The sequence below is a fragment of the Bos javanicus genome, chromosome 24 (assembly GCF_032452875.1).
Source record: "Bos javanicus breed banteng chromosome 24, ARS-OSU_banteng_1.0, whole genome shotgun sequence".
In the NCBI taxonomy this organism is placed as follows: domain Eukaryota; kingdom Metazoa; phylum Chordata; class Mammalia; order Artiodactyla; family Bovidae; genus Bos; species Bos javanicus.
The window spans coordinates 36,769,688-36,787,870 of record NC_083891.1 but is presented as its reverse complement, the minus strand read 5'-3'; the positions used below and the strand labels follow the sequence as shown (position 1 = coordinate 36,787,870).

At 40.0% G+C, this 18,183-nt stretch overlaps 1 long non-coding RNA gene across 1 annotated transcript; it reads right to left on the bottom strand.

The window, feature by feature from the left end:
• Positions 1–4,864: 4,864 nt before the first annotated feature.
• On the bottom strand, positions 4,865–10,549 carry LOC133237605 (uncharacterized). Its single transcript, XR_009733267.1, has 2 exons — positions 10,113–10,549; positions 4,865–6,577 (listed from the first exon to the last, which is right to left on the bottom strand). It is a non-coding gene; the product is annotated as an uncharacterized LOC133237605 (long non-coding RNA).
• Between the last annotated feature and the right edge of the window lie 7,634 nt (positions 10,550–18,183).

Below are 18,183 nucleotides of genomic sequence, written 5' to 3'. Positions count from 1 at the left end.
ATTCAGGAAACGAAGATCATGGCATCTGGTCCCATTACTTCATGGGAAATAGATGGGGAAACAGTGGAATCAGTATCAGACTTTATTTTTCTGGGCTCCAAAACCACTACAGATGGTGACTGCAGCCATGAAATTAAGAGATGCTTACTCCTTGGAAGGAAAGTTATGACCAACCTAGATAGCATATTGAAAAGCAGAGATATAACTTTGCCAACAAAGGTCCATCTAGTCAAGGCTATGGTTTTTCCTGTGGTCATGTATGGATGTGAGAGTTGGACTGTGAAGAAGGCTGAGTGCCGAAGAATTGATGCTTTTGAACTGTGGTGTTGGAGAAGACTCTTGAGAGTCCCTTCACTGCAAGGAGATCCAACCAGTCCATTCTGAAGGAGATCAGCCCTGGGATTTCTTTGGAAGGAATGATGCTAAAGCTGAAACTCCAGTACTTTGGCCACCTCACGCGAGGAGTTGACTCATTGGAAAAGACTCTGATGCTGGGAGGGATTGGGGGTAGGAGGAGAAGGGGATGACAGAGGATGATATGGCTGGATGGCATCACTGACTCGATGGACGTGAGTCTGAGTGAACTCTGGGAGTTGGTGATGGACAGGGAGGCCTGGAGTGCTGCGATTCATGGGGTCGCAAAGAGTTGGACACGACTGAGCGACTGAACTGAACTGAACTGAACATGGGACGTAGAAATTGAGGCAGACTGCATAGAGTTCCATGATAAAATATATAAAAACTACAGTGTAGAACTATGTCTCTTTTCCCAGAAAAGCATGACAGTGGTTTCTAAAATCTGGATTTCTCAGTTATATTTTTAAAATACAGTAATTTTTGATAACAAGGTTAAATATTTCACACTGGGGAGAAAGTTGAGAATGCCGAACATAGCAAGTATAGTATATGCAATGTCGCTTCTGAGTTTTTACTCTTGGAGACAGAATGATTAAGGTAGAAAGTATCAAGGGCATATACACTGTAGGTTTATTTGTAGCTGGAGCCCCAACACCATAGAGACTCTTTCTGGCAAGGGAACAGATTAAACCTTCCTCTTGGCCCCAGCACTCTAGAGTTCTACACCTGTTAGAGACTTCAGCCTGTGAAGTTCATGTTAGAGCTGCCTAAGCCAGTAGGCAAATAAAAGCTATTCCAAGAGACAATGAGTAAAGCAGACTGCAAGCATTTTGCAAAGCATATTCGTATGAAACAGTATAAATCAACAGGTGCAGAAGAATGATGAATATTTTCATATACCAAGACTGATCATACTGAAAGGAAGTGGCACCAGCCCTAGGGCAGCACAGCACAGAGATGCCCAGCACGTCCGGGGCCATCCAGGAAGACGATGGTCCCTGCTGAACCATCCGGTGCTCTGCTGTTAGTCATGCCGGCCTCGTGTGCTTGCCTGTGTCTTCAGAGGACCTGAAAGTCAATTTCAGAACCTTATTGCCTTGCTATTTATATTTGTATTTTTTTTTTTTTTGTCTTTGAGTGTGGGTTGAGTCATTCCCAATGAGTACTTCTGGCCGACTCATGTACCTCAGTTGAGAGAGCCCCTCAGGGGATTGCTATATTTAGACACCTTAACTGAGTGGACCCTGAGTACTGATAATTGTGGAGATTCTGACTTCCAGTAATTACTGTGTTAGCAGGTCTGGTTTCTGTCTCAGTAGCAATTTATACCTCACTGTTCTCTGAGTGATAGTGTTTAGAGGCCTTTCCATACACTGCTTCCGGAATTATATGCTCTCAGAATTATAGTATAAGCTAAGGTTTCATTGCTGTCTTTGCCACATAATTCACAATGGTATTTGTGCACTTTCTTCTAAAGGTGGTTTTCGAGAAACTATTAGATACAGATTAATCTATCTCCCTGGCACACACATACACAGGAAAGAACATGAACTTTTTTGGCCAGGAGACCACCGTAACACGCAAGCTCGTGGGCTGGATAATGTGTCTACAGGACTTCTTTTCTCTGGATTAAGACCTGTTAGTAAACTGTCACTGAGGGAGCTCTTCTACCCAGGTGATAGACTGTTCAGTTGGTAACAAATATGGTGCTTATTGGCGTGAAGCCTTCACTGATCCACATCCCCTACGGATCCGCCTCAGAGTCCATCATGGACCATATGAAGCATCGTCTTCCGCTCTCCCTGCCTCACATTTTATGCTGTAGTGGCTGCACACTGTTTCTGGTTCCTTGGACATAACACACTGTTTATTGCCTTTTCCCCTTGGTTTGTACCCTCCCCTTTGGGATAGCTTCACCTCATTTCCTTCTGACTATCCATGCTAAAGATTTTTTTTTCAACAATCTCCTCTGTTAGCAAGACTTTAAGATAATTTATCTCTCCTGTTCTTTTCCACTTCCATCAGGCCTTCATTTCTCTGCTGGTTGGCCAAGATGCCCCTCTTGAGTTCCCACTGACCTCAGTGAAGATCACTGTGAAACACATTTATTTATTTATTTGTCTGTCTCCTCCAATAGACTCCAAGTTCCTTGAAGGCAGAGAGTCTATTTTTTATTCATCTTTGGCTTTCCCACTCTCTAGCTCAATGCTTGATATATTGCAGGTGAAATAAATACTAACTATTTATATAATTGAAATGATATTATTGTTCAAAAAATAGCAAGCAATTTTGAGAAACCCAACAGAACTTGCGACAGAACACACAGTGAAGTTCGGTTTTGAAGTCTAGTGAGAAGGATAGTTGAGATCTGCATTCATTTCTGCTTGTGTGGGTTTACAACCAAATTGGCAAACAAGCAGTGTAAAGAAAGAAGAAACAAGGAGTAAGGTGAATGAATGGCTCTCATATACTTCCTCTCCTTGGAAGGAAAGCTATGACAAACTTACACAGAGTATTAAAAAGCAGAGACATCAGTTTGCTGACAAAGGTCTGTATAGTCAAAGCTATGGTTTTTCCAGTAGTCATGTATGGATGTGAGAGTTGGACCATAAAGAAGGCTGAGCACTGAAGAATTGATGTTTTTGGACTATAGTGTTGGCGAAGACTCTTGAGAGTCCCTTGGACTGCAAGGAGATCAAACCAGTCAATCCTAAAGGAAATCAACCCTGAATATTCACTAGAAGGACTGATGCTGAAACTCCAATACTTTGGCCACTTGAAGTGAAGAGGTGACTCATTGGAAAAGACTCTGATGCTAGGAAAGATTGAAGGCGAAAGGAGAAGGGGGCGACAGAGGATGAGATGGTTGGAAGGCATCACTGACTCAGTGGACATGAATTTGAGCAAACTCCAGGAGATCAAGAAGGACAGGGGAGCCTGGTGTGCTGCAGTCCATGGGGTTGCAAAGAGTTGGACACAACTGAGTGACTGAACTAAACTGACAAAAGAAAATAAAAATTTCAAGAAAATAATGAAAGTTCAGGCTGAGGTTACAGAAAATTTGTTTGTATGCTTAATTAATAAAAGCTGTAGAAATACAAAGAAGGGCTGATGAAATTTTCCACCTACTATGAGACAGGGAGCATTTCACATCTTAAGAAATGGTATTGTTTTGTTTTCTCAAATGATGTGTGCATGTGTTTGGTTGGAGAGGAAAAGGGGTGACTGCTGATTACAAATCTGTGCTTTTTGAATGTGTAGATCATCCTTCTTGGTCTACTTTAAATACACTGGAGTGCATCTTCTGGATTATACAGAGTGATTCATCCTGTCTCATTGGGATAACACAGGCTTTTCCTGTTTTCAGGCACTTAGTTCTGGTCTAGCCACTCACTGTACCATTTGTAATTCTATTTTGGACTTCTGGAAGGTTAGCAAGATTGAGTAAAGTTAGCTTCAGAGTCAGGCTATAGGATTTAATGTATGTCTAAAAATCCATGTCACAGTGTCCTGGAATTTCAAATTTTCCCATCTGCCATCCTACCAGTTTTATTTCCTGTTTCTCCCCAACCAGTACCCTCTGCTCTTGTTATTGTTGGTTAATTGCTGATTGTTGTGTCTGACTCTCTTGCGATCCCATGGACTGAAGCCCTCCAGGCTTCTCCATCCATGAAATTTCCCAGGCCAGAATACTAGAGTGGGCCCTTTTCTTCTCCAGGGGATCTTCCCTACTCAGAAATCGAACCCTTGTCTCCTGCACTGACAGGCAGATTCTTTACCACTGAGCCAAACTCTCTGCACTACTGGACTTCTTATCCCCCAACCCTGTTGCCCTGAGAACTCGCTGTGCTTCTTTCTACCTATGTTCCTTTGCTCCTACTTTTCCCCTATAATTGGGATTTTTTTTTTTCTGCTTTATCTGTTTAATGTCTAGGAATTCTTCAGGTTGCAATCATCTACTACCTCCTCCTCATCAATCTTCGAGTTTTCAAACATATTTATTTCTCTCTTTTTGAACTCTTATAAAAATTTTTATTTTATCTGAGGTTGTTATCTTTATTTAGTGTTTCAGGTGTGTGTTTTGGCCTTAACAAATCCCCATAGTAGCTCCCATCCTTGAGATTCTGACTCTGGATTGTCTCCTTAACCAAACAGCAAACTCTATAAAGGGGGTGATTTATTTTCTGAAGCCACTTATAATGTTTAGAGGGTTTCCCTGGCGGCTCAGCCAGTAAAGAAATCTGCCTGCAATGCGAGAGGCCAGGGTTCAATCCCTGGGTTAGGAAAAGATGCCCTGCAGGAGGGCATGGCAACCCACTCCAATATTCTTGCCTGGAGAATCCCCATAAACAGAGGATCCTGGTGGGCTACAGTCCATTGGGTTGCAGAGAGTCATACACGACTGAGCATAAGCACAGCACAGTACATAATGTTTAGAATGGTACAAAGCGCACAGATGCCTACTAAGTACAGTATTGCTGAGAAGAAATAAAAACTTACATTAAAAAATGGAAAAAGACATGTATTTTCATGGAGAAGATGTAGATAGGTGAACAGAATGAAACCATTTGTGCTGAGTTGATAAAATTAACATTGGTTATCTAAATTTTTTGCTCATCTACTTATACTTTAATACCCATAAAATGAGAAAATGACTGATTATATGGATCCACAAATTGAATCAGCAGCAGTAGCCTATATGGAGGCTGAATTCTAAAAGGTACAGTTTTAATTAAACCAAAGCACCATAAAACCAAAAATCTTAGGCTGGCTATCACCTCTATATTTGACTTTGCTTATTTTTCCTTCTGAGGAATTCATCTGGGAAAGGATAGAAAGGTCACAAAGGCAGGACCTGATAGAGTGGGCACCAGCTGTCTTAGAAGATGGTCAGCTATCAATTTCAGCCTTTGGAAGCTGACGCTAAATCTTCTAACATGTTTGAATGGGCAGTAAATGGGCTTATTGGTTTCTCCTCTGAACCACATCCTTTGTTAAGCCCACTGCCCCTAGTGGAGCTGAGATTTCTTGTTAGAGAACAGTAGCCAACACACTGATACAGATTTAAAGACTTAGATCGAACAATGTGGACCATTCTAAGAACCAGTACACTATCTTCTACTATGCATACATAATATGCATATACTCTTTTCATCAAAAATGTAATTCCATCAGTTCACTATTCCAGCCACAGTCACCTCAGCCTTCCTCAGTGACTCCTTGTCTGAGTTTCCCTAACATTTTTACCTGGCTTTATTGCATTCTGTTTGTACCTGATTGCTTTTCCAGAGTCTCTTGGGCTCATCTACCTCCCAGATCTTTCTCTGTGAGCTCTGCTTTACCTACCATGGTGGCAGATCAGCCAGCTGCATGCCTGCCTCTGGCTTCCCAGGGTCTGCCTAAGGGCTTGATGGTGCAAACTGCTTGGCACGGAATCGATTCTGTATTGCATCAAAGTCAACCAGTGGAAACCAGCAGGAGGCAGCCAGGTAGGAAGGTCCTCCTTCTTTCCCACAGGCTTCTCTCTCTACACAGAGTGTGTCGTGCAGACATCCGAGTAGCTGAGAAAATGCACTACCAGTGGCCCGCTGCATCTTTTCAGGATTCTTTGAGAAGCAGTTGCCAGCCCAGTGATGTGTCCCGTTGCCTCGCTCCCCATCTTCCCAGCTATACTTACAGTTTTCCTTACTCTTGCTTCCTGGGGATCATGCACTGCAAATAAACCTTCAGAGTTCATCCTGCCGCAGGCTGTCTTTCCATGGAACCTTTGACAAACTGATACAATAATGATTTGTTTATATGCGTCTCATTTCTGGGAGACTATCAACCCCTTGAAAGCAGAAACCACTTTATACTTTTTGTTATATATACCCCAATATTTGACATTAAATAGGCCAAAGGTCTGGAGAAGGCAGTGGCACCCCACTCCAGTACTCTTGCCTGGAAAATCCCATGGATGGAGGAGCCTGGTAGGCTGCAGTCCATGGGGTCTCGAAGAGTCAGACACAACTGAGCGACATCACTTTCACTTTTCACTTTCATGCATTGGAGAAGGAAATGGCAACCCACTCCAGTGTTCTTGCCTGGAGAATCCCAGGGACGGGGGAGCCTGGTGGGCTGCCGTCTATGGGGTCGCATAGAGTAAAACACGACTGAAGCGACTTAGCAGCAGCAGCAGCAGCAGCAGCAGGCCAAAGGTCCATGTTCATGTAACAGACTTCTACAGGAAAATATAGGGAATCATAAAGTAAAAATGTTCTTTGTAAAATTGGTACCTTCATATATCATTATTAAATACATAATCTTATTGGCTAATATTTAAAAATCATCTCTTGTATATGAAATATAAGGTAATATTTGAATCATGAAGGAAGTAAGAAAAAGAAAGTTTTACTAAGCAGATGATTCAAAGCCCCAGTGGTATTTCTGCCATTTTGTTTTGCCACCGGCAAGATAATTCTAACTAAAATTGAGCCCTAAAAAATTCAAAATCTGTACCATATATTTAAACATCTTAGGATTTGGCTGCCTCTGAAAGGTGAAGGATAAATAAATATCAAGTAATAAGCATCTAAGAACTTTGACAGGAAATAAAGGCAGAAAGCCCATTATGGTCATAAAAAGGTAAGTCTAAATAAAGCCTGATTGGGAATAAAGCAAATCTCAGCATCTTCTGTTGAATTTGTGATAAATTGCAGATGCCGACTATTCATCTCATTTACCTTAGTCCAGTGCTAAGCTTGAACAGAGAACTTTAAGTATTTCCCAAACTGAATAAATGATGGTGAAAGAAATCCTGCAATTGCAGATACAGGATAATGGGAAGATTGTAAACACAGAGTAATTTATGATTGAGAATATATCTTAATCATGAATACCTCCTGTCTGAGGCTGTAAGACCAGGTGGGAACACTCAGTGACCACATTCCAGTGTGGGCACAAATTAAATGATGTGCGTGTTTTAGGAATTTACACCTCAATCTGAACCTTAAGTCTACCCTTTTAACTTTTGTTTTCAGCTTTGCTTTAAGGTATTTATTTGTTTATGTGTATTGAAGGGTTCCAGACCAAGAAAACCCTAGTAATATTGCACTTAGAAAAAGTATCACTTAAAGATGTGTATGGAAAATGTTCTAAATTTTAGAATCTCAAGTTTAAATATTTCAGGAAATTTACTTTTTAAATGAAAAGTAAGAGAGGTGCAGATGGGAAATAGGAGGAAAGAAAGATACTAATTTTTATTGAGCTGGAAGCTTTGGCTGTATTATCTCACTGAATTTTGATAACAATCAGTCTTCTGGGGTGGGTGTGATTATTCCCATTGCGTAGCTGACAGGAAATTGAGTTTAGTTACACTTTCAAGGCCCCCCAGTCAGTGAGCAGTGGAGCTAGAATACAAATCCCAGCCAGCTGACCCCAGAGCCTCTGACCTACCGGCCGTGTCATGCTGCCTGTTTATCACTAGCCATTGACAGAATTTACGGTTCTTATGTTTTCTTATTTAGATGCCCTATTCTCTTTAAAGGGCAGCTGTGACTTTGCCAGCCTTTTACTTCCTATCCTCAGGTCTTGGTTTTAGTATAAACTGGACTGGCTTGGAGAATTGGCACCAAAAAAATAAGATGTAGGGCTTGGATCCTGTAGGATCCAGAGTTCTCCAGAGAAATGGAACAAAATGAACTATTATGGGTACAATGGTCTCTCCCATCACTGGGCAGGTGTTAGTTAGAAAACCACTGGTGTCTTGAGTGTGAACCTGAGTTTTGTACTAAAGGTAAAGGTTTACTACTTGAAGTCATGCCTTCAAATTCTGACTCTAGTTTTTCCTTTCGGTTTTGGGGCTGGTAGGAATATTCTTGTGATTTTTATTTTGATACAGTATAATGTAATGAATCGTAGAACCATAACTCAATGGAAAAGCCCATGTCCAGTGACCCCTGATGAGCACAGTATTCTGTTTTCTAGGATAGGAGTCGTCTCATATATTGGAACTGGTCTGTTATAAAATCTTGTTAGCAAACTAACACTGAGATGCTATGATTAAGTGTGTGTGTGTGTAAATGTCTTGACATTGGGACAGAACTCAAGATATCCTTTTTTCCATTTTAACATACATTTTTTACTCTTTTCATTTCTTTCTGTAGAAACTGCAAATATCATCATGCAGAAATTTCACTTCTTCAGTTTCCTGAGCTCATAGGTCACATTGCTTTTTTTCTGAAATCTCTACCTGGCTCAGTAACCAAGGCAACAAATCCCTGGTTAATGATTCACTAGAAATTCACCGTGGAGGTGGCTTATTAGTTTTTTCCCCCAAGAGCTGGGATAAAAAGCTTGCTCGTGTTTTTTTTTTTTTTCCCATCTATTTCTCCTTTCTCTCTTACTTGCAATCCTGACAACTTAAATTTAATTAAAATCAATAGGTAAAAATATCCAGGACTTCACCTGACTATTTTGGGATTTATGGTGTTTGTATATATAAATACAAAATGTTAATAAGTTTAACAATATTTTATGACTTCTTTCAGTTTTCATTTTTGACAAGGGGATAATAAAACAGAAATAATTTTAGGATGGTGATTTTAGGTTTAAGCAGTATCCTAGTCCTTTGAACAGCTGTTTGGAGAAGGCATCTTTAAGAAGGTAAGTGCCTGTTTGCAATGCGGGAGACCTGGGTTTGATCCCTGGGTTGGGAAGATACCCTGGAGAAGGAAATGGCAACCCACTCCAGTACTCTTGTGTGGAAAATCCCATGGACGGAGGAGCCTGGTCGGGTTGTGGGATCACAAAGAGTCGGACATGACTGAGAGACTTCACTTTCACTTTCAAGATGCCTTCAGGGAAAGAAGATAGGACAGATAAAAATCTGACAGAAGTTTGAATGGAAAAAAGTCAATTTTATGAAAAGGAATAAATGTGGGATGAAATGGACAAGAGGGAAAAAAAAAAAAAAAGGCCAAATAAGCAAAAACGAAACTAAAAAATCCTTGGCATTGCTTAAAAACTATTTCACAATATGCAAAGATACAGTTTTACTGGATGAATAAATCCAAATACAGTTTTGGGAAAATAATTTTCTTCCAAAGTATTTAAAGGGAAGCAAGAAGGAGCGGAAATGATAGAATGACATTTGACTTGTTTCTCAAGTGTTTACAAAGGAGAAAAAGGCAGTGACACTGGTGAACACAGTTGCCTGGCCTGAAAGCGCTAAAAGGCACTGGCCTTTTAGGGAAGGCATCGGGGAACAAGGGAGAGGCATTAACCACAGACTTTTAACACGTTCCCTCTTGCCATGGGGAGCTTTTAGTGCCATGTTAGATGTGGTAAAAATAGCTAAAATCATGAGTCAAGACCTGTTAACTCAGGGAGATCTTTTAGGACCCTATTAAGAATTGCAGATGATTAATACAAAAATTAGACTTCATAAATTGATAGAAAGTATTTATCTATGGTGTTATAGTTTTTCATATGTTAAAAGACAGATAATGAATGAAAACCACATGATTTTGTTATATTGAGATCTTGAGAAGAGCATACTAAAGGACAGTGGAAGTCTGAGTGCATCATTAGTATATCTGTTATTTTATATCATACAAATCTGGAAATCATTTCTGGAAGGAAAAAAAATAAGAATTTCATTCAATAGTCCTGTGGAATGTGTTTGCCATTAGGGAACATAATTGCCACACTATGGACCCCACACAGGGTTACTATTCTGACAAAATTTATTGCTAAGGAAAATAATAGCAAATTACCTGAAAGGCAGAAGTGGATGCAGTCCCACAAGTGGCTATGGGTTGGTTTTGTTCCACTGTGTCCATGTTCCCCCACCACAGTTTTGCCCGGAGGCCATTCTGCCTCCCCTCCTGGCCCAGAAGCTTTGGGTTGGAGTTGCCTCCACCCTGCTCTCCTTACCCAAGCTAAGCCAGTCAGAACCACTGACCTGGCCAATCTCAGCTACGAAGACTCAATCCAGGCTCCTGTTGGAGCTTTTGTTTCACTTTCGCTCTGGCTCTGGATTGTGTGTAAAGATAAGAGGAGCCTGAAGTTGCAGGACCCACTGCAGGGAGAGAAGCAAAGAACACTGCTGGTATCATCTGAGTCCTGAATAAAGAATCTCTCAGGTTCCTTCTTAGTGTGACCTTTCATTTAAAGGAACAGTAAATATTTTTTTGTGTAAGTCAATGTGAGACTTTTCTCCTACTTCCAACTAGAAGATCCCTAAGAGAAGCAGAATTCTTAAAGCCATCCATAAGGCGCAGAACTTCCTGAGATGAACCGTAGGGCTGAGTAGTTCTGTTAAGGCAAGTGTCACTCATGCAGGGGACCTTCTTTTGGTTAATGACTGGAGTATTAGAAAAGAATTTAAAGGCAGGCACTATGCTTTCAGGGCTTCCCCAGTGGCTCATTGGTAAAGAATCCACCTGCAGTGCAGGAGCTGGGGTTCGATCCCTGGATCAGGAAGATCCCCTGTGGCGGGGTCCTGCCCCGGCTAATCCAGGGTATTCGAAGCTGGGATGGCGTCGGCGACCTATTTATTTAAATATTTTATCAAAGATATAAAGAGTAATAGGATGAGGATAGCTCAGTAGGAAAATTCAGTGGAGAAAAGAGGCTGAGTAGCTTGGTTTATGCGGGAGACCAATAAAACTTCAAGACAAGAAGTTTGCACCACTTACGTAGGCCGCAGGCGTCCTTCCGTTCTCCCGAAGGAGAGGAGACACTGAGGCCTCCCCGGTCAGATCTTAGAAGCCCAGGCATAATTAGTAAGCATGGTGGGTTCCGCGCTCCAGATGGAGACTCAACCAGAGTGAGAGAGAGAGCGACATGGGGAGACCAGTATTTCGAGAAACTGATCCCAATTCTTTATTTTCCAGAGTCTGTTTTTATACACTGAGATGTTATACAAAAGTCACGTGGGGACAGCAGTCCTGACTTTTATTAAAGTCAGGTGCTTCACACAAATGTATACAGAGGTCTTAGGGGTGTTACATCATCTTCTGGCCAGGGGGGCCTGCTGACAATTTACGACCCTCTCCTTGTGACAGTGGTCAGTCAATCAGGACACTTATTTCTCCAGGGCTGATTATTCTCAAAACAGACGCCACCCAAATAAAGTTACATTCCTACAGGGTGAGGGTGTAGTGGGTTTTAGTTAAGGAAAGAATTTACTTAGCCTAAGGTCTAACGTGATTAATATCAAAGGTTAATACTTATTCCTTCTATATATTCATTAATGTGTGTAAGGGCAGGGGATATGGAGACTTAGCAACAAACATTGGCTCAACAAATGAAAAACCCTTCACCAACACAATTTCTAATTAGCCCACTATACTTATAGTTTTCTAACCTCTCTAAAGAACCTGTTTTTAGAGGGTTTAAAGCATCTCGTGCCTCTCACGGTTGGGAGGCTGTGAGCAATCACAGGCCCAATGAGCCTGTCAGGCAGGCTAGAGAACCTTCAGAGGAGTTTGTAGGTTAAAACACTCTTGTCACACCCAAGAGTTCTTATTGACTGGAGCTCTAGGTTAACTCCTTCTCCGAAAGAGGTGGTGGGGGACAGCCCCCCGTAAAGTCAGAGGTGTAGGTAAGAGCACAAAGTAGTAAAGTAGGCAGGCTCTGGTTATGGGGGTAGACGCTCGAGGATTTCCAGGGGGACTCCTGAGGCTCGATCCCGCCTTTGCGTATGTCGAGCCTCCTTCCTCATGACCTTTGTCACGGGCGGAGTACCTCACTCTGGCCCCCAACACCCCTGGAGAAAGGCATGGCAACCCACTCCCGTATTCTTGCCTGGAGAATCCCTTGGACAGAAGAGCCTGGTGGGCTACATTCCTTGGGGTTGCAAAGAGTCAGACATGCCTGAAGCAACTTAGTATGCATGTACTATGCTTTCAGGAAGGCTGTATTTTAGTTAAGGAAAAAGAGCAGTAGCAAAACCCCAAAGAACTACTAGGCGTTGTGTTCTGCTATTCTGATTTTGTAAATGTACAAATAATACACCAGAGGGAGGAGATAATGATTAATCATGAAAGGGCTGTCAAAAGGAGATGGGCAGTATGTGGAGAATAACAGGGCTAAATGCCTATGATTCATGGGCCAAAATTTAAGTGCTTATTATGGTGGATAGTTTGGAAATTTTGAAAATTTCTTATAGTTTATTCCACTGAGATCATCTCTACTGGTTAACATTTTAGTAGAAGGTAAATCACCAGGTCACTTTATGGTGTTTGAACAAATACTGGAAAGAAATATTTCAGTTTTTGCAAAATAAATTGGGAACTGAGAATATTTTCAATGCCTTTGTAGCAGATATGAACTCTTTCCATTAATTATGTGATTCCCTTGAAAGAATGAACACTCTCATTTTAACCACCTGGAAGTGATTTGATGCCTTCTAGACTTTTTTTTTCCTATGCCTTGTGAGAACATATTGCAGATCTATTTTTCAGTTATAAGAAATGCTTATTTTCCAACTATTTTTTTCCTAGTCTCAAAAGGTAGCATTGGAATCAATTGATGATCAGTCAGAAATGATGTTTTGATATTTTCATGCACTAGTACAGGTTGCTGCTGCTGCTAAGTTGCATCAGTCGTGTCCAACTCTGTGCGACCCCATAGGTGGCAGCCCAACAGGCTCCTCTGTCCCTGGGAGTCTCCAGGCAAGAACACTGGAGTGGGTTGCCATTTCCTTCTCCAATGCATGAAAGTGAAAAGTGAAAGTGAGGTCGCTCAGTTGTGTTCGACTCTTAGTGACCCTATGGACTGTAGCCCACCAGGCTCCTCCATCCATGGGATTCTCCAGGCAAGAGTACTGGAGTGGGTGCCATTGCCTTCTCCGAGTACAGGTTGAGTACCTCTTTATTTTAAACTTAATAGGAAGGGCCTAGTTCCAGAAAAACATCTATTTCTGCTTTATTGACTATGCCAAAGCCTTTGACTGTGTGGATCACAATAAACTGTGGACAATTCTGAAAGAGATGGGAATACCAGACCACCTGATCTGCCTCTTGAGAAATTTGTATGCAGGTCAGGAAGCAACAGTTAGAACTGGACATGGAACAACAGACTGGTTCCAAATAGGAAAAGGAGTACGTCAAAGCTGTATATTGTCACCCTGCTTATTTAACTTCTATGCAGAGTACATCATGAGAAACGCTGGGCTGGAAGAAGCACAAGCTGGAATCAAGATTGCCGGGAGAAATCTCAATAACCTGAGATATGCAGATGACACCACCCTTATGGCAGAAAGTGAAGAGGAACTCAAAAGCCTCTTGATGAAAGTGAAAGTGGAGAGTGAAAAAGTTGGCTTAAAGCTCAACATTCAGAAAACGAAGATCATGGCATCCGGTCCCACCACTTCGTGGGAAATAGATGAGTAAACAGTGGAAACAGTGTCAGACTTTATTTTTGGGGGCTCCAAAATCACTGCAGATGGTGACTGCAGCCATGACTTAAAAGACACTTACTCCTTGGAAGGAAAGTTATGACCAACCTAGATAGCATATTCAAAAGCAGAGACATTACTTTGCCAACAAAGGTCCGTCTAGTCAAGGCTATGGTTTTTCCTGTGGTCATATGGATGTGAGAGTTGGACTGTGAAGAAAGCTGAGTGCCGAAGAATTGATGCTTTTGAAGTGTGGTGTTGGAGAAGACTCTTGAGAGTCCCTTGGACTTCAAGGAGATCCAACCAGTCCATTGTGAAGGAGATCAGCCCTGGGATTTCTTTGGAAGGACTGATGCTGAAGCTGAGACTCCAGTACTTTGGCCACCTCATGTGAAGAGTTGACTCATTGGAAAAGACTCTGATGCTGGGAGGGATTGGGGGCAGGAGGAGAAGGGGACGCCAGAGGATGAGATGGCTGGATGGCATCACTGACTCGATGGGTGTGAGTTTGTGTAAACTCCTGGAGTTGGTGATGGACAGGGAGGCCTGGAGTGCTGCAATTCACGGGGTCGAAAAGAGTCGGACACGACTGAGCAACTGAACTGAACTGAGGGCACTTCGGTGATGCAGAAAAGTCAGCAAGTTAGAAAGGAGTGTAGTCTTCTTACTGGAATACCAAGAGTATAAGAAATCCTAACATCATCACTGACCACCAGTGAAAAAGAGTGGGTAGATTTTTCAGGGGTGATAATAAAAACTAAGTGAAACATACATTGTGAGCCTACTGTGGACAGTAGTACAACTACAGGGTTTTAGTCTGAAATCCTGAATCTGTTTTGAGAAAGGAGGGAATTCAATTTGTAAATGAAAAGATTAGAAGAGGTAATGGAAAATATAGTAAGCAGAGTAGCATTTTTATCAGAAATACTGATTTATTGTGTGTCTGTTTTATTCATTTCTCTTGTAAAAAAAAAAACAAACCCAACTCAGAACATTTCGGATATTTAAGAGTTCTGTACATCAGGTCTATGTTTGAACTTGCAACTTAAATGGAAATAGGACATTGTAGCAAAATTCACAGGGTGGGATACCGAAGTCTGTTTGCTTATTTTTTTTTAAGCTGTCAAAAAAGGTGAAATTTTCTTCCCTTTTCTCATAAAATAATTGATTCTCAGAAAAGAAACAAAAATGAAGTTGATGTCAGCCTGCTGTTTGTGTTACAAAGCATGAAGCAGTGGTTCTTGTATGTACAGCTGAAGAACAAAATTAACAGACTGTCAAATTAACTCAGTCTCACGGCATCATACATCTCTAAGAAGCTTGCCAGAATTTTCTTCCTTAAGTCTTAAAAGGAAACAAAGAGGCAAACAAAGCCCTGAAAACTAGTCCACCTCCCAATCTAAGAAAGGAGAAGTCTAGGATAGACTAGAGGCCAGTCTGGCCTTTCCGAGGCAGATTCGATGTTTCTTTCAATTATTATTATGACCCATTGCTGGTCATTGAATCCAGGTTGTTAAATGCCCGCTGGGTAATAAATACTTTAATAAAAAAAAAAAAACACCAAAATCTCTTAATGGGTTTGGGAGTTAAACACTTTTCAAAGACACTGTGTTTTAAGGTAACTTGAAAATCCTGGCTGTGAAAGAGTTTTAATCAGGGGTAATGAAAACAGTATGTCATATTTAAAGTACTGGTTTCTGTGCAAAAGGAGATGATGAAAAACATTCTAGACCCTGGAAAATGGACCAAGGTAGTCTTTTCTAGGCAGAAAAGCTCAGATGAGTAATTCTGAGCTGGTACTTTCTGTTTGTTTCTCCAGATCCACCTTCTACATTTTTTACATTAGAGTTCACTCTCGATGTTGTATATTCTATGGTTTTAATGAAGGTATAATGACATGTATCCACCATTATAATGTCATACAGGGTAGTTTCACCGCCCTGAAAAGTCTCTGTGTTCTGCTTATTCCTTCTTCACTCCCTGCATGCCTGCCACTGCTTTTCCAGTTTCCTTGTATTAATAAGTTTATGCTTTCTTGTAAAAACATCTCCTTCACAGTTTTGTTAGTGGGGATTGGTAGGTGTGTGTGTTCAGTCCTGCCCCAGGATAACCAGCCCGAAAAGAATATTTTCCCAACAGAATGATGTACATTTTATTTCGTTTCTCAAGTCGAAGGGTCTAAAAATAGCAAATCAGTATACTAATATAATAGTTAAAAATCACATCTCATGACATTTCATTTTTGCTTTGGATTAGACAGTGAAACACCAAATAGTTTTTTTTGTCCTGAAGGATTTGGACATTGTCTTTCAGCAAAATCAATACAGTTGGTAGGATGTTTCACCCTTTCCCTTCACAAATACTATTAAAACCTCAACACTTAAAAATGATAAGACTTCAAAGTAATCATTTTGCTCAACACCTAATTTCTAAGTAATTGAGACCAGGCAATCAGTGGCAGCTTGAAGCTGTACCTTCTGTTTCTGGAAGAAGGGAAACTAGAGCCCAGGTGTTCTGAGGGAAGACTGATGATGATGGAAAAGGAGAGAAGGAGGCTGTGGGTCAGGGAAAAAACCAGTAAACTACCTGCCTGAGAAAAAATTGTCTCTTAACTGAAGTATGACTGGTGTTGGTGGCATTTATACTTCTTTAAACTCTCTTTTCATTGGGAGATGATGCTTCCCACATGTTCAGTTTTTCTCACGAAAAGGAAAGTAGCTCTTATAAATCACACACAGATTTTAATTATATGTGTTACTTGGTGGGGGTGGGATGGTGGGTGATATAGGGGAAGGGGATAAAGAGGTTAAAAAGCCTCCAGGTATAAAATAAATAAGCCATGGGATGTAATATACAGCATAAGGAATATGGTCAATAACATAATAAGTTTGTATGGGGACCGATAGTTACTAGACTTATCATGGTGATCATTTCATAACGTGTACATGTCAGGTCACCATGTAGTACACCTGACACTAATGCGATGTGGAATCTCAACCATGCTTCAGTAAAAAATTTGCATATGTTGCTTCTCTATGAAGGCATGAAAAGAGGCATTCATAGGTTGCTCTAATGATGAAATTTTAGATGTCTTGATTGTCTTATGTAGGCGGATTATTTTGCAACCATTGCTCTTTGCAGATCATCTCGGTTAATCTTCTATTTCTGGCCACTTTGTGAGACCACCCTGACGGCCTTCCTCACTTCCCCCAAAGGGGAGATATCTAGAAATCTTTCTTTCGATGAGATATTTAGCTCAGTTTGAACTTTTTCCTATCCATGGTAACTGTTGGATTCTTCATCAAATTCTGTTTTATTTAGCTAGCAATATTTGGAAATCTCTTATATAGTTGATAGAATTTCATTATCATTTTTTAAACTGCCTAGTTATAAAGTTTGAGTACAAATTAAACAATTATAATTGATTAAATTTTAGAAAAGATGAGATATCATTAAGTCCAACATACTTTTCCTTTATATTGACAATGATTAATGATACAATATATTAGTAAAATGACCTTTATAATAAAATACATGAATAACCTTATCAAAAAACACTTAAGAAGTATATGAAGAAACTTTATGTAAACTTACTTGTATTTGGTTGAAACAGAATTAAATCTTTACATAAATTTGGAAAGAATTGATATCTATAGAAAAATTGATATCATAAAGGTATTTACTTTTCCTAATTTAACATATAGATTAATATAGTTTTGGTTAAGTACACTTACAGAGTTAATTTTTTAGTAGGACACTATTTTTCTGAAATTTTTGTGGAAGAATAACTGGGTAAGATATGCAAAGACATTTTAAAAAGAAGCATTATGTATAATTGTCATGTAATAGAAGATATTATTAAATAATTGTACTTAAAAGTGTGTTTCTGATACAAAAATAGACAAAAAGTCATGGAAAAGGTTAGGCCAGAAACAGACTCTAATATATGATTAAGTAGGCATAATGAATAAATATAAAACTTGTAAGTTTTAAATAACTAATTAAGGAAACTTGGCTGGAAAAATTTATAAATCTAGTCCAAATTCTTATAATTTTAAAAAGAAATTTAGATGTCCTGATGAGTTAAATTAAAACTATCAGACTATAAAAAGTTAGATGAGTATGTACAGAAATAGCTGATATCTCTATGTATAAGAACTTTCTAGGCTTAAATTGATAAAAGAAGTTACATAGAAAATTTAATAGGTTTTATCTAAAATAGAAAATCTTTTTGTAAGGAAATAAAACCCTAAAGTAAAAGGCAAATAAAAATTATATAAAACAATGGGCATATATATATATTTGTTTATATGACTAAGAACTAAAGTCTTTACAATATATCGAAAAAAACAATAGATATCAATGTTAAAATTCCCTGGCAAGGAAGAAGACCATTTACAAAGTACTGGGTAAGAAAATACTACTGTAGAGATAATGTTTAT